This window comes from Etheostoma spectabile, unplaced genomic scaffold (genome assembly GCF_008692095.1).
Source record: "Etheostoma spectabile isolate EspeVRDwgs_2016 unplaced genomic scaffold, UIUC_Espe_1.0 scaffold00018647, whole genome shotgun sequence".
Taxonomy (NCBI): Eukaryota; Metazoa; Chordata; class Actinopteri; order Perciformes; family Percidae; genus Etheostoma; species Etheostoma spectabile.
The window spans coordinates 76,806-89,426 of NW_022604376.1; the positions used below are offsets into that span (position 1 = coordinate 76,806).

At 43.7% G+C, this 12,621-nt stretch overlaps 5 non-coding genes across 5 annotated transcripts; 2 read left to right on the forward strand and 3 right to left on the reverse strand.

Moving 5' to 3' along the window:
- trnal-uag (transfer RNA leucine (anticodon UAG)) lies at nt 1-82 on the reverse strand. The gene has a single exon. It is a non-coding gene; the product is annotated as a tRNA-Leu (tRNA).
- A 5,467-nt stretch (nt 83-5,549) lies between these two features.
- Nucleotides 5,550-5,622, reverse strand: trnar-ccu (transfer RNA arginine (anticodon CCU)). Its single transcript has one exon. It is a non-coding gene; the product is annotated as a tRNA-Arg (tRNA).
- A 2,249-nt stretch (nt 5,623-7,871) lies between these two features.
- On the reverse strand, nt 7,872-7,943 carry trnad-guc (transfer RNA aspartic acid (anticodon GUC)). The gene has a single exon. It is a non-coding gene; the product is annotated as a tRNA-Asp (tRNA).
- Nucleotides 7,944-8,183: 240 nt separating this feature from the next.
- trnav-aac (transfer RNA valine (anticodon AAC)) lies at nt 8,184-8,256 on the forward strand. Its single transcript has one exon. It is a non-coding gene; the product is annotated as a tRNA-Val (tRNA).
- A 2,245-nt stretch (nt 8,257-10,501) lies between these two features.
- On the forward strand, nt 10,502-10,574 carry trnav-aac (transfer RNA valine (anticodon AAC)). Its single transcript has one exon. It is a non-coding gene; the product is annotated as a tRNA-Val (tRNA).
- The last annotated feature ends 2,047 nt before the right edge of the window (nt 10,575-12,621 follow it).

Consider the following 12,621-nt stretch of genomic DNA (forward strand, 5'->3'; position numbering starts at 1 on the left):
TGGCAGTGGTGGGATTTGAACCCACGCCTCCAGAGAGACTGGAGCCTAAATCCAGCGCCTTAGACCACTCGGCCACACTACCTGCATGTAACTATTCTCCACATCGTAACACGCACAGGGACCTTAACTAACGGTATGCTTGTTAATGTTATTGGAACAACACTTTTTGCAAGGCAAATACCAGTACTTTATTAAAAAATGTTATCACAATTTATCATTTGTCTCTGTCATTGTTGATTATTAGAACATTGTAATCAGTATTAAGTGAGTAGGTGTATGTCTGTGTGAATATGGGCCAAGCATTTATGTGGGCTGAATTTGTGAACATCTTCTTTTGCATATTCACTGTAAAGAGCCATTACTCCTCCAACTGCCAACTATTGTTCCAGAGACAATAGGATATACAGTTTTAGATTGCAAGGTAACTGTCCAAGACCAAAGACTTCATTGAAATACCACAAGGCATCAAAACAGTTTGTCAAAATGGGAAAGGTCATGTTTTTGATTACAAATTCCAGCACAGTTCTAAAATTATTCTTTAAAAATATGTTCATTTACCATTCAAAAACAAAAGTACAATCATGAAACACATACTACTTAGATAGAACGAACTTGTTCAGGTGGCAATGAAAGAATCCCAGAGACGTGGACCCTCTGGCACAGCGATACTTGGTCAGGACCGCACCCCCCTTCTTGATAGTCCTCGTCTCTATATAAAGCTGCACACCAGGCCGGTCCTGGATGCACTTGACGTGTTGTTGCTGCACACGCCAGATGTGCTCCATAAGCACCTGGTCCAACAGTGGCACCCCCATGAGGTCCCTCTTGTTTCCCCCTCCCAGCTCCTGCAGCAGCCGCTCAATGATGGTGATGGTGGCCTCCTCACCGCGTGTCCTCCTGCGACAGTACTGGCTCAGCTCCTTCTTACTGATCTTTGCATCCACCACATGATCAGTCATGGTTGGCACACCCTCCTGCCTGAGCTGCTCTGTGTTTGGCCGCCGCGACAGAGAGAGTTCCCCTGCATCCAACTTAAACATGCAGGCAGAGAGACAGCTCATGAAGGTGGGGTAGAGGGAATGAGCGTCAGTGGAACACCAGACAGCCAGCCTTCGCATGAAGTGCCAGATGTCCAGCCGTATGTGGAGGTCTGGCCACTCCCCAAACCTTGTCTGCAGCTTGCTGGACCGCTCACTGATGCAGCAGCCACAGTCCACATACAGCAGCAGTGGGGGTGCAATAGCTGACTGATGATGTATCAGGCTTTTTGCTGGTGGTTTCTTGGTCACAGCAACAAGCTTGATCATTGACATACAGTTGCACGCCACCTATCACTAAACTGTTTGGTGGGGCCTTATGTATTTGCTTGTATTACATCAAGTGACCTGCATACCAATGACCGTAAAGATTAATATGTACATGGTTTGCAGAACTGTACCTTCTGATAGACATAAGGCCACTTGGGTTATCTTCAGGCTGCTCTATGGTCTTCTGCAGAAGGATAAATCCCAGAGTTGGCTCACTCCAGATTATTTAAGCAACAAACATCCCTGGGTGGACTTGAACCACCATCCTTTCGGTTAACAGCCGACTGCGCTGACCTATTGCGCCACAGAGACTGCATATGTGTGATTTTTTTTTTATTTCTGATTCTGATGTAGCGATGGACAAACGACTCAAAAGCATAATACTTCTTGCCGTGACATAACAAGAAACAGTAAAAAAAAGAGGTCGGCGAGATAGAGTTCAAGACCCTTTTTTCAGGACACCCAAACTTTGTCGCTCAATATGGCAGGAATTCTATGCATCCAGGGCCAAATGTTTTACCATTTCATCCACTACGGGCCCCTAAGGAACTTTACATGTGTTGACAATAAAGATGCTCACAAAACGCTGCACTTGGAATTGCGTTTCTCATGCACATTCATGTCCTCTTAAATACAAAGAACTGCTAAGTTCTTTATTCCCAATATCAACTCTTAGACATTAGTTCCAAATGAAAATACTAGTTGTCAGAAGTGGGATTTGAACCCACACCTCCAGTAGAGACTGCAACCTGAACGCAGCGCCTTGGACCGCTCGGCCATCCTGACTGATCCAACAGATCTTCAGTAGGACCTGTCTCAAAAATTATTATATAGTAAATTAAACGTCATGATATCATGACATGTATGACGGGGCGCTACCTATACCATCCAAAGACCGAGACTGCAGCAATATGTTCAATGCCCGTATATGTTTAATGTATTCATATTTTCGTTATTTTCACAATGTTTGTTCTTCTCATCGGGTAGGATTGCATTTTTCTTAGGCGGCATATTCCCCTGGGCCTGGTGGTATCTGGCTGCACCAGAGCACCTGGGATGTCAGGCTTTAAATCCCCACCTCTGAAAAGTGCCGCTTCTTAGCCGGATTATGTCTGGCCATGTCATAAATAATAGAGGCGAGGCCTCAAAACTGAGAATATATTGGGGCGTGATATTTCATCATCATCATCATCATCATCATCATCATCATCACTTTATTTATGAAGCGCTTTCACATCAGCAGTAGCTGAACAAAGTGCTGTACATGAAGGCAGCAAACACAGATAAAAATAACAATCACAATATCATAAAAATAATAAACTGGGGGTGAAGATCTACCCAATAACACTATATGAAAACAGATAAGATCAAGTCTCAGTTTGGGTTGAAAGCCAAAGTGTAGAAATGAGTTTTAAGAAGAGTTTGAAAAATCGGTATTGAGGAAGCCTGACGAATGGTCAAAGGTAAGGCATTCCATAACTTAGGAGCACAAACAGAAAAGGCCCTGTCCCCTCTAAGCTTCCGCTTGGATCCGGGGACGACCAGGAGCAACTGGTCAGCCGACCGGAGTGACCGGGAGGGAGTGTAGCGGTTGAGTAGCTGAATTAAATAAGACGGGGCAAGACCGTTTAAAGCTTTAAAAGTAATCAAGAGGATTTTAAAATGGACTCTAAAATGCACAGGCAGCCAGTGAAGTGAAGCCAGGACGGGAGTGATGTGTTCTCTCTTCCGGGTTCCAGTCAAAACCCGTGCAGCAGCGTTCTGGACTAGCTGCAGACGTGCGAGTAGGGATTTACTGAGTCCAAAATACAGGGAATTACAGTAATCCAGCCGTAAAGAAATGAAGGCATGGATTACGGTTTCTAACTGCTGCCTGGAAAGGAAAGGTTTCACCTTTACCAACTTCCTCAGATGAAAAAAACTTAATTTGACTGTGGCGTTGATTTGGCTGTCCAGTTTAAAATCACTGTCCAATCTAAAACCAAGATTTAATACTGTTGGTTTAAGATATGAGGCTAGAGGGCCCAGCTCAGTAGGGGGGATCTCATATGAGCCACCAGGTCCAAACATTATCACCTCTGTTTTCTTTTCATTAAATTTAAAAAGTTTAAGGCCATCCATGCTTTAACATCCTCCAGACATGCTAAAAGAGGTGTAATAGAACAGGTGTCATGTCGTTTTAAGGGTACATAAATCTGGCAGTCGTCTGCATAACAATGGAAAGAAATACCATGTTTTCTAAGAATAGACCCAAAAGGAAGCAGATACAATGAAAAAAGCAAGGGACCTAAAATTGAACCCTGGGGAACACCACATGACAGTGGAGCAGCATGGGATTCAAACTCAAGCCATTTGAACATGAAATGTTCTGTCAGACAGGTAGGATCTAAACCACTCCAGGACAGTGCCACAGAGGCCTACTTGGTGCTGTAACCTTGAGATTAAAATGCTGTGGTCTACAGTATCAAAGGCAGCGGTAAGGTCCAACAGGACCAAGATTACATTATTACCGGAATCGCATGCCAAGAGGATGTCATTGCAGACCTTCAACAGTGCTGACTCCGTGCTGTGTAGGGTTTTAAATCCAGATTGAAAAACCTCTGATAAACCCTGCTCATCAAGAAAAGACTTTAGTTGTAGATACACAATTTTCTCCAAGATTTTAGATACAAATGGGAGCTTGGAAATTGGCCTAAAATTATTCAACACAGTAGGATCTAAACCAGGTTTCTTTATCAGGGGTGTCACTACAGCATGCTTAAAGTCTGCAGGAACCACACCGGATGACAGGCTACCATTTACAATAGCAAGTACCCAGTACCAAATAGTGGGAAAAACTTCTTTAAACAGCCTTGGTGGAAGAACATCACAGGGAGAGCCAGAAGGCTTAATATGAGTAACCACATCCTTCAAATGTGATAGCGTCACAGGCTCAAATTGATTAAAAACAACAGGGCAAGCAGCACAAACAGAGGGATCTAAACCAGAATAACAGTTGAGCGCCCTCGCAGAGGCGACCTTATCAATAAAAAATTGCATAAAATTGTTACAGAGTGCAATGGAGGATTCCAAACCAACAGTTTGTGGAACGTTAAAAAGAGAGTCAATAGTACTAAAAAGCATTTGTGGATTCTGGACGTGAGATGAAAAAATATTAGAGAAATACTCTTTTCTTGCCTCTTTAACAGCATTCTGGTAGTTTCGCCAGCAATCTTTAAAAATCTGAAAGGACACTTGCAATTTATCTGATTTCCACTTACGCTCAGCTCTGCGACATTCCTGTCTGACAGCTCGAGTCCCGGCATTAAGCCACAGTTCAGGTTTGGTTCTGGTTTGCCTAACCTTTAATGGCGCCACCGAGTCCAGGACAGCTTTACAGGAAGACTGGAACCAGGTACTGAGCTCCTGGTCATCAGACATATTAGGAGGACAGAGCTGGTCAAAAGCCATGGAGAATTGCGTGGCAGTGGAGGGGTTAATAATCCGATAGCTTCGTGCAGGCACCGGAGTTTTGATCACAGCACGGGCAAAAACAGTCTCAAATGTCACAGGCATATGATCAGAAAATATTTAAATTACAATCGTTTCCAGCCGCTGCATTTATCAATGTACGATCATTCTTACGCTCTGATTGGTGTGAGAGGAACGTTTCATGAATCTCACGTGAAGCCTGTCGTACGTTAGGTTAATAAATAAGGGCCATTAGCTCTAAGGATGTGCTTCAATACATAACGGAAGTGGACACACTAATGAGTAGCACAATGGTGCAATCTGTTTACCTTGTCATAAGCTAAAGTCTTTTCCCAAGCTAAAAGAAAACAAGGCGCTCTTCTGCAAAAGCACAGCTGGGAGTGCTTGAGAGTTCTTTGAGGTGCAGCGTGATTTTAGGCTGAGATGCTTCGGGTGTGTTAAGGTGTGAGCCCAAATAGTCGTTGAACGACAAAGACAAGACAGCAACCAGGTGATAGAACCGGAGTATTGATGTCCCATTCATGCAACCGATGGATATGATCAAAACAGCCCAACCACATCACTGGAAAGTCAGTATTGCTACAGGATCCTGACAGGGTAGTGGATGTCAATTTTTTAAGATGCAAGAAGTGACTTGCCAACAACTTTTCCAGCAGGTATAACATGATTCATCACACTATGTAAATCAGAGTTAGCAGAGGATGGTTTCAATCCATCAACCTCTGGGTCAGAGGCCTCATGACACTTCCATTGTGCCAATCTGCTGAAATTCACCCCAGATGGGACTTGAACCCACAATCCCTGGCTTAGGAGGCCAGTGCCTTATCCATTAGGCCACTGGGGCTTTACATCCCCGAAGCATCCCCATCACCAGTTCAGGAGAAATACATATACAGTTCTGGAGACGTAATGAAACAGTAACCTTGACCTTTGACCTCCAAAATCGAAATCAGTTCATCCGCGACTCCTAGTGGTTATGTATGCCAAATTTAAAGTGCTTCCCTCTAGGCGTCCAGAGATATTGCATTCACAAGAATCGGATGGACAGACATGAGGACACAGTCACCTTGACATTGAACCTTTGACCTCCAAAATCTCATCAATTGATTTGCGAGTTCAATATTAGCGGGAGCTTGATCTTTAAGCCACAAGCATTTGCACAATTGGCTTTTTGGGGTTGAGCTGCACATGTATGCTTATCAGGCTATTTTTTTGTTACTCAGAAATTGGGGAAGCTGACTCATGCGGAAATGTAGAAGCTGGACGTGCATTGTATTTTTCTTACATGTTAATTGGATTCTGACTTTGAATTCAAATATCTGGCATCCAAGAAAATTCCACAACTGATGATGTATCAGTTATTTTGTTTTTGGGTTTCTTGGTCACAGGAACAAGCTTGATCATTGACATACAGTTGCCCGCCACGTATCACAAAGCTGTTGGGTGGGGACTTATATATTTGCTTGTATTACATCAAGTAACCTGCATACCAATGACCGTAAAAATTAATGTGTACATGGTTTGCAGAACTGTACCTTCTGATAGACATAAGGCCACTTGGGTTATCTTTGTGCTGCTCTATGGTCTTCTGCAGAAGGATAAACCCAGAGTTGGCTCACTCCAGGTTATTTAAGAAAAAAAACGTCCCTGTGTGGACTTGAACCACCATCCTTTCAGTTAACAGCTGACTGCGCTGACCTATTGCGCCACAGAGACTGCACCTGGCTGATGTATTATGAGTGGAAGCTTGATCTTTAAGCCACAAGCATTTGCTTTATGGCTTTTTAAATTTGAGCTGCACATGTATGCTTATCAGGCTATTTTCCTGTTACTTAGAAATTAGGGAAGATGGACGTGTATTGTAATTTTCTTACATGTCAATTGGATTCTGACTTTGAATTAAAAATATTTGGCATCCAAGAAAATTTCGGAACTGATGATGTATCAGTCATTTTGCTGGTGGTTTCTTGGTCACAGCAACAAGCTTGATCATTGACATACAATTGCACGCCACGTATCACAAAACTTAGGTGGGGCCTTATGTATTGATTGTATTACATCAAGTGACATGCATATCAATGACCGTAAAGATTAATATGCTGTCAGCAAATGCCACCTATATGCGACAGGCCTCCGCGTGACAGGCGGAGATACTGTCCATTATAAGAGACTCTCACATTTCTTTGATAGCAGGATCATTCTCAATCCTTTTGTAAAACCTTTGTCTTTCTTGGAGTATATCCACTATAATACATTCTTAAAAATTGCATATCTTTTGCTATGGTTAGGCCTCGTATCCAAACTACTCTGGCAGATGTAGTAGTGTCGATGTAGCCTTGGGAAATAATTAGCAGCTGGTAGACAGATCTCCACATCGGGAAATAAAACCCCAGTCTTCCGTGTGAGAGGCGGAGGCGACCATCCAAAGTTTCAGGAGTAATGTGGTTTTTGTGTTGGAACAAGTTGCACTGTTTGAAATAAGCTTTTGAGATGCAAGAACGTCTTCACTTGGGGCAGCAATTGACTTCCAACGCAATGGGAGAAATCCTGAGCTTTGAGATTTGGAGGGGCTGACTTTGATTCCGAATGCTTGACACTGGACTTCAATCTGCCCCAGTGGGCGCTGTAGGTCACTGTTTGATCAAGCCAACAGAACAACATAATCTGGAAAGAGCAGAAGAGGAATTATAAGGTGCCCAGACTTGACACTCTCCCACCTTCTGCTGCGCCTTGTGAGGTGCTGTTCATGTCCAGTAGATATGCTTTTTCCATCGCTTGACGATATTCCCATTTAGGGTCAGGAGTTCTCCTCCCATGCTGAACACAGCCTGAGCCAAGGCACGCTTTCCCCCTCATGATTCACCCCAGTGGAAGCTGTAGATCAATGCCTGATAAAGCCAAATGAACCACATAAACTCTCCAAACTCCAGCGGCGCCTTGTGACGTTTCATTCATGTCCAGGAGTTGTGCTCTTTCCATCGCTTGAAAATATTCCTGTTTAGGATCAGGAGTTCTCCTCCCATGCTGAACACAGCTTGAGCCAAGGCCCACTTTCCTCAAGGCCTTGTAGCATTGGTTAGCTGGTAGAAAAGTCTCCCCGTCAGGGAATCGAACCCCGATCTTCCGCGTGACAGGCGGAGATACTGTCCATTATACTAACGAGGAATGCCCAAGCCTAAAATATGGCACATCAAGAAAAGGTGGCGCTATTCCAACATTTAGGCCACAGTCAATGCATGTAGAAATATTTAGGTTTACTACATATTTGCTGTCATTCAAATCCATGACAAAGCATCTGTGACTGAATCTAGTTTAAAATCTCTATTTTGTAGCTTTTTGAACATTTGCAGTAAAATAAAAATGGTGCATTTTCCCACAAATATGCAAAATAAATGCTTTTCGTCAGTTTCCGTAGTGTAGTGGTTATCACGTTCACCTAACACGCGAAAGGTCCCCTGTTCGAAACAGGGCGGAAACACATTACTTTGTTTGTATTGACTTCGCACAATCAAACTCTGCGAAGTTAAACCCTCCATGACATTCACGGAAAATCTCCCTGACGTGAAATCATGGCCAGGCCTGCCGAAGTTTCCCCAGTGCAGTAGTCATCACATTCAGAGATTCAGGAGTATCCTGTCGAAAATTGATGCAGAAAAACTAGTCCACGCATTTGTTACTTCTAAGCTGGATTACTCCAGTTCTTTATTATCAGGTTGCTTAAAAGAGTCCATAAAGATTCTTCAGCTGATCCAGAATGCTGCAGCACGTGTTCTGATAGGAACCAGAAAAGAGATCACATCTCTCCTGGTTTGGCTTCTCTGCATTGGCTTCCTGTAAATCCAGAATAGAATTTAAAATCCTTCTTCTCACCTACAAAGCTCTTCATGTTCAAGCACCATCTTATCTTAAAGAGCTCATTGTACCTTATTACCCCACCAGAGCACTGCGCTCCCAGAATGCAGGGTTCCTTGTGGTTCCTAAAGTCTCCAAAAGTAGAATGGGAGCCAGAGTGTTCAGCTATCAAGCTCCTCACCAGGTTCCCGTTTGGGTTCAGGAGGCAGACACCATCTCCACATTTAAGAGTAGGCTTGAGACTTTCCTCTTTGATGAAGCTTAAAGGTAGTTCTGGCTCAGTTTTTCCTTGCCTCTTTTGCCTAGTGCTTGCTCTTGGTGGGAATTTTCCGGTTTCTGTAAATAACATCACAGAAGATGGTCTGGACCTGCTCTTTTATGAAAAGCGCAATGAGATAAGTGTTGTTGTGATTTGGCGCTGTATAAATAAAATTGAATTGAATTAAATTACCTGAACCTCAACTTCCTAGCCTCATAGTTGATGTTTTACATTCTTGGATCCGTCTTAGGTTCCTGCCGTCTGCCTACGTTCCTGGATCCTGAAGTAGGTGATCATATCGTCACTGAAAACATATCTTTGATAGCAGGATCATTCTCAATCCTTTTGTAAAACCTTTGTCTTTCTTGGAGTATATCCACTATAATACATTCTTAAAAAATGTCATATCTTTTGCTATGGTTGGGCCTCGTATCCAAACTACTCTGGCAGATGATACTAGTGTCGATTTAGCCTTGGGAAATAATTAGCAGCTGGTAGACAGATCTCCCCATCGGGAAATAAAACCCCAGTCTTCCGTGTGAGAGGCGGAGGCGACCATCCAAAGTTTCAGTAGTATTGTGGTTTTTGTGTTGGAACAAGTTGCACTGTTTGAAATAAGCTTTTGAGATACAAGAACGTCTTCACTTGGGACATCAATTGACTCCCAACCCGATGGGAGAAATCCTGAGCTTTGAGATTTGGAGGGGCTGACTTTGATTACGAATGCTTGACACTGGACTTCAATCTGCCCCAGTGGGCGCTGTAGATCACTGTTTGATGAAGCCCACAGAACAACATAATCTGGAAAGAGCAGAAGAGCAATTATAAGGTGCCCAGACTTGACACTCTCCCACCTTCTGCTGCGCCTTGTGAGGTGCTGTTCATGTCCAGTAGATATGCTTTTTCCATCGCTTGACGATATTCCCATTTAGGGTGAGGAGTTCTCCTCCCATGCTGAACACAGCCTGAGCCAAGGCACGCTTTCCCCCTCATGATTCACCCCAGTGGAAGCTGTAGATCAATGCCTGATAAAGCCAAATGAACCACATAGTCTGCAAAGAGCATAAATGGAATTCCAAGGTGGCTAGACTTGACACTCTCCCAACTCCTGCGGCACCTTGTGACGTTTGTTCACGTCCAGGAGTTGTGCTCTTTCAATCGCTTGAAAATATTCCCATTTAGGATCAGGAGTTCTCCTTCCATGCTGAACACAGCTTGAGCCAAGGCCCACTTTCCCGAGTAGTCCCACGCGTTCGCCGGGACTTCCTCGAGGCCTTGCATCGGTTAGCTGGTAGAAAAATCTCCCCGTCGGGGAATCGAACCCCGATCTTCCGCGTGACAGGTGGAGATACTGTCATTATACTAACGAGGAATGCCCAAGCTTAATATTTGGCACATCAAGAAATAGGTGGCGCTATTCCAACATTTAGGCCACAGTCATGCATGTAGAAATATTTAGGTTTACTACATATTTGCTATCATTCAAATCCATGACAAAGCATCTGTGACTGAATCTAGTTTAAAATCTCTATTTTGTAGCTTTTTGAACATTTGCAGTAAAATAAAAATGGTGCATTTTCCCACAAATATGCAAAATAAATGCTTTTCGTCAGTTTCCGTAGTGTAGTGGTTATCACGTTCGCCTAACACGCGAAAGGTCCCCTGTTCGAAACAGGGCGGAAACACATTTCTTTGTTTGTATTGACTTCGCACAATCAAACTCTGCGAAGTTAAACTCTCCATGACATTCACGGAAAAATCTCCCTGACGTGAAATCGTGGCCAGGCCTGCCGAAGTTTCCCCAGTGCAGTAGTCATCACATTCAGAGATTCAGGAGTATCCTGTCGAAAATTGATGCAGAAAAACTAGTCCACGCATTTGTTACTTCTAAGCTGGATTACTCCAGTTCTTTATTATCAGGTTGCTTAAAAGAGTCCATAAAGATTCTTCAGCTGATCCAGAATGCTGCAGCACGTGTTCTGATAGGAACCAGGAAAAGAGATCACATCTCTCCTGGTTTGGCTTCTCTGCATTGGCTTCCTGTAAAATCCAGAATAGAATTTAAAATCCTTCTTCTCACCTACAAAGCTCTTCATGTTCAAGCACCATCTTATCTTAAAGAGCTCATTGTACCTTATTACCCCACCAGAGCACTGCGCTCCCAGAATGCAGGTTCCTTGTGGTTCCTAAAGTCTCCAAAAGTAGAATGGGAGCCAGAGTGTTCAGCTATCAAGCTCCTCACCAGGTTCCCGTTTGGGTTCAGGAGGCAGACACCATCTCCACATTTAAGAGTAGGCTTGAGACTTTCCTCTTTGATGAAGCTTAAAGGTAGTTCTGGCTCAGTTTTTCCTTGCCTCTTTTGCCTAGTGCTTGCTCTTGGTGGGAATTTTCCGGTTTCTGTAAATAACATCACAGAAGATGGTCTGGACCTGCTCTTTTATGAAAAGCGCAATGAGATAAGTGTTGTTGTGATTTGGCGCTATATAAATAAAATTGAATTGAATTAAATTACCTGAACCTCAACTTCCTAGCCTCATAGTTGATGTTTTACATTCTTGGATCCGTCTTAGGTTCCTGCCGTCTGCCTACGTTCCTGGATCCTGAAGTAGGTGATCATATCGTCACTGAAAACATATCTTTGATAGCAGGATCATTCTCAATCCTTTTGTAAAACCTTTGTCTTTCTTGGAGTATATCCACTATAATACATTCTTAAAAAATGTCATATCTTTTGCTATGGTTGGGCCTCGTATCCAAACTACTCTGGCAGATGATACTAGTGTCGATTTAGCCTTGGGAAATAATTAGCAGCTGGTAGACAGATCTCCCCATCGGGAAATAAAACCCCAGTCTTCCGTGTGAGAGGCGGAGGCGACCATCCAAAGTTTCAGTAGTATTGTGGTTTTTGTGTTGGAACAAGTTGCACTGTTTGAAATAAGCTTTTGAGATACAAGAACGTCTTCACTTGGGACAGCAATTGACTCCCAACCCGATGGGAGAAATCCTGAGCTTTGAGATTTGGAGGGGCTGACTTTGATTACGAATGCTTGACACTGGACTTCAATCTGCCCCAGTGGGCGCTGTAGATCACTGTTTGATGAAGCCCACAGAACAACATAATCTGGAAAGAGCAGAAGAGGAATTATAAGGTGCCCAGACTTGACACTCTCCCACCTTCTGCTGCGCCTTGTGAGGTGCTGTTCATGTCCAGTAGATATGCTTTTTCCATCGCTTGACGATATTCCCATTTAGGGTCAGGAGTTCTCCTCCCATGCTGAACACAGCCTGAGCCAAGGCACGCTTTCCCCCTCATGATTCACCCCAGTGGAAGCTGTAGATCAATGCCTGATAAAGCCAAATGAACCACATAGTCTGCAAAGAGCATAAATGGAATTCCAAGGTGGCTAGACTTGACACTCTCCCAACTCCTGCGGCACCTTGTGACGTTTTGTTCACGTCCAGGAGTTGTGCTCTTTCAATCGCTTGAAAATATTCCCATTTAGGATCAGGAGTTCTCCTTCCATGCTGAACACAGCTTGAGCCAAGGCCCACTTTCCCGAGTAGTCCCACGCGTTCGCCGGGACTTCCTCGAGGCCTTGCATCGGTTAGCTGGTAGAAAAATCTCCCCGTCGGGGAATCGAACCCCGATCTTCCGCGTGACAGGTGGAGATACTGGTCATTATACTAACGAGGAATGCCCAAGCTTAATATTTGGCACATCAAGAAATAGGT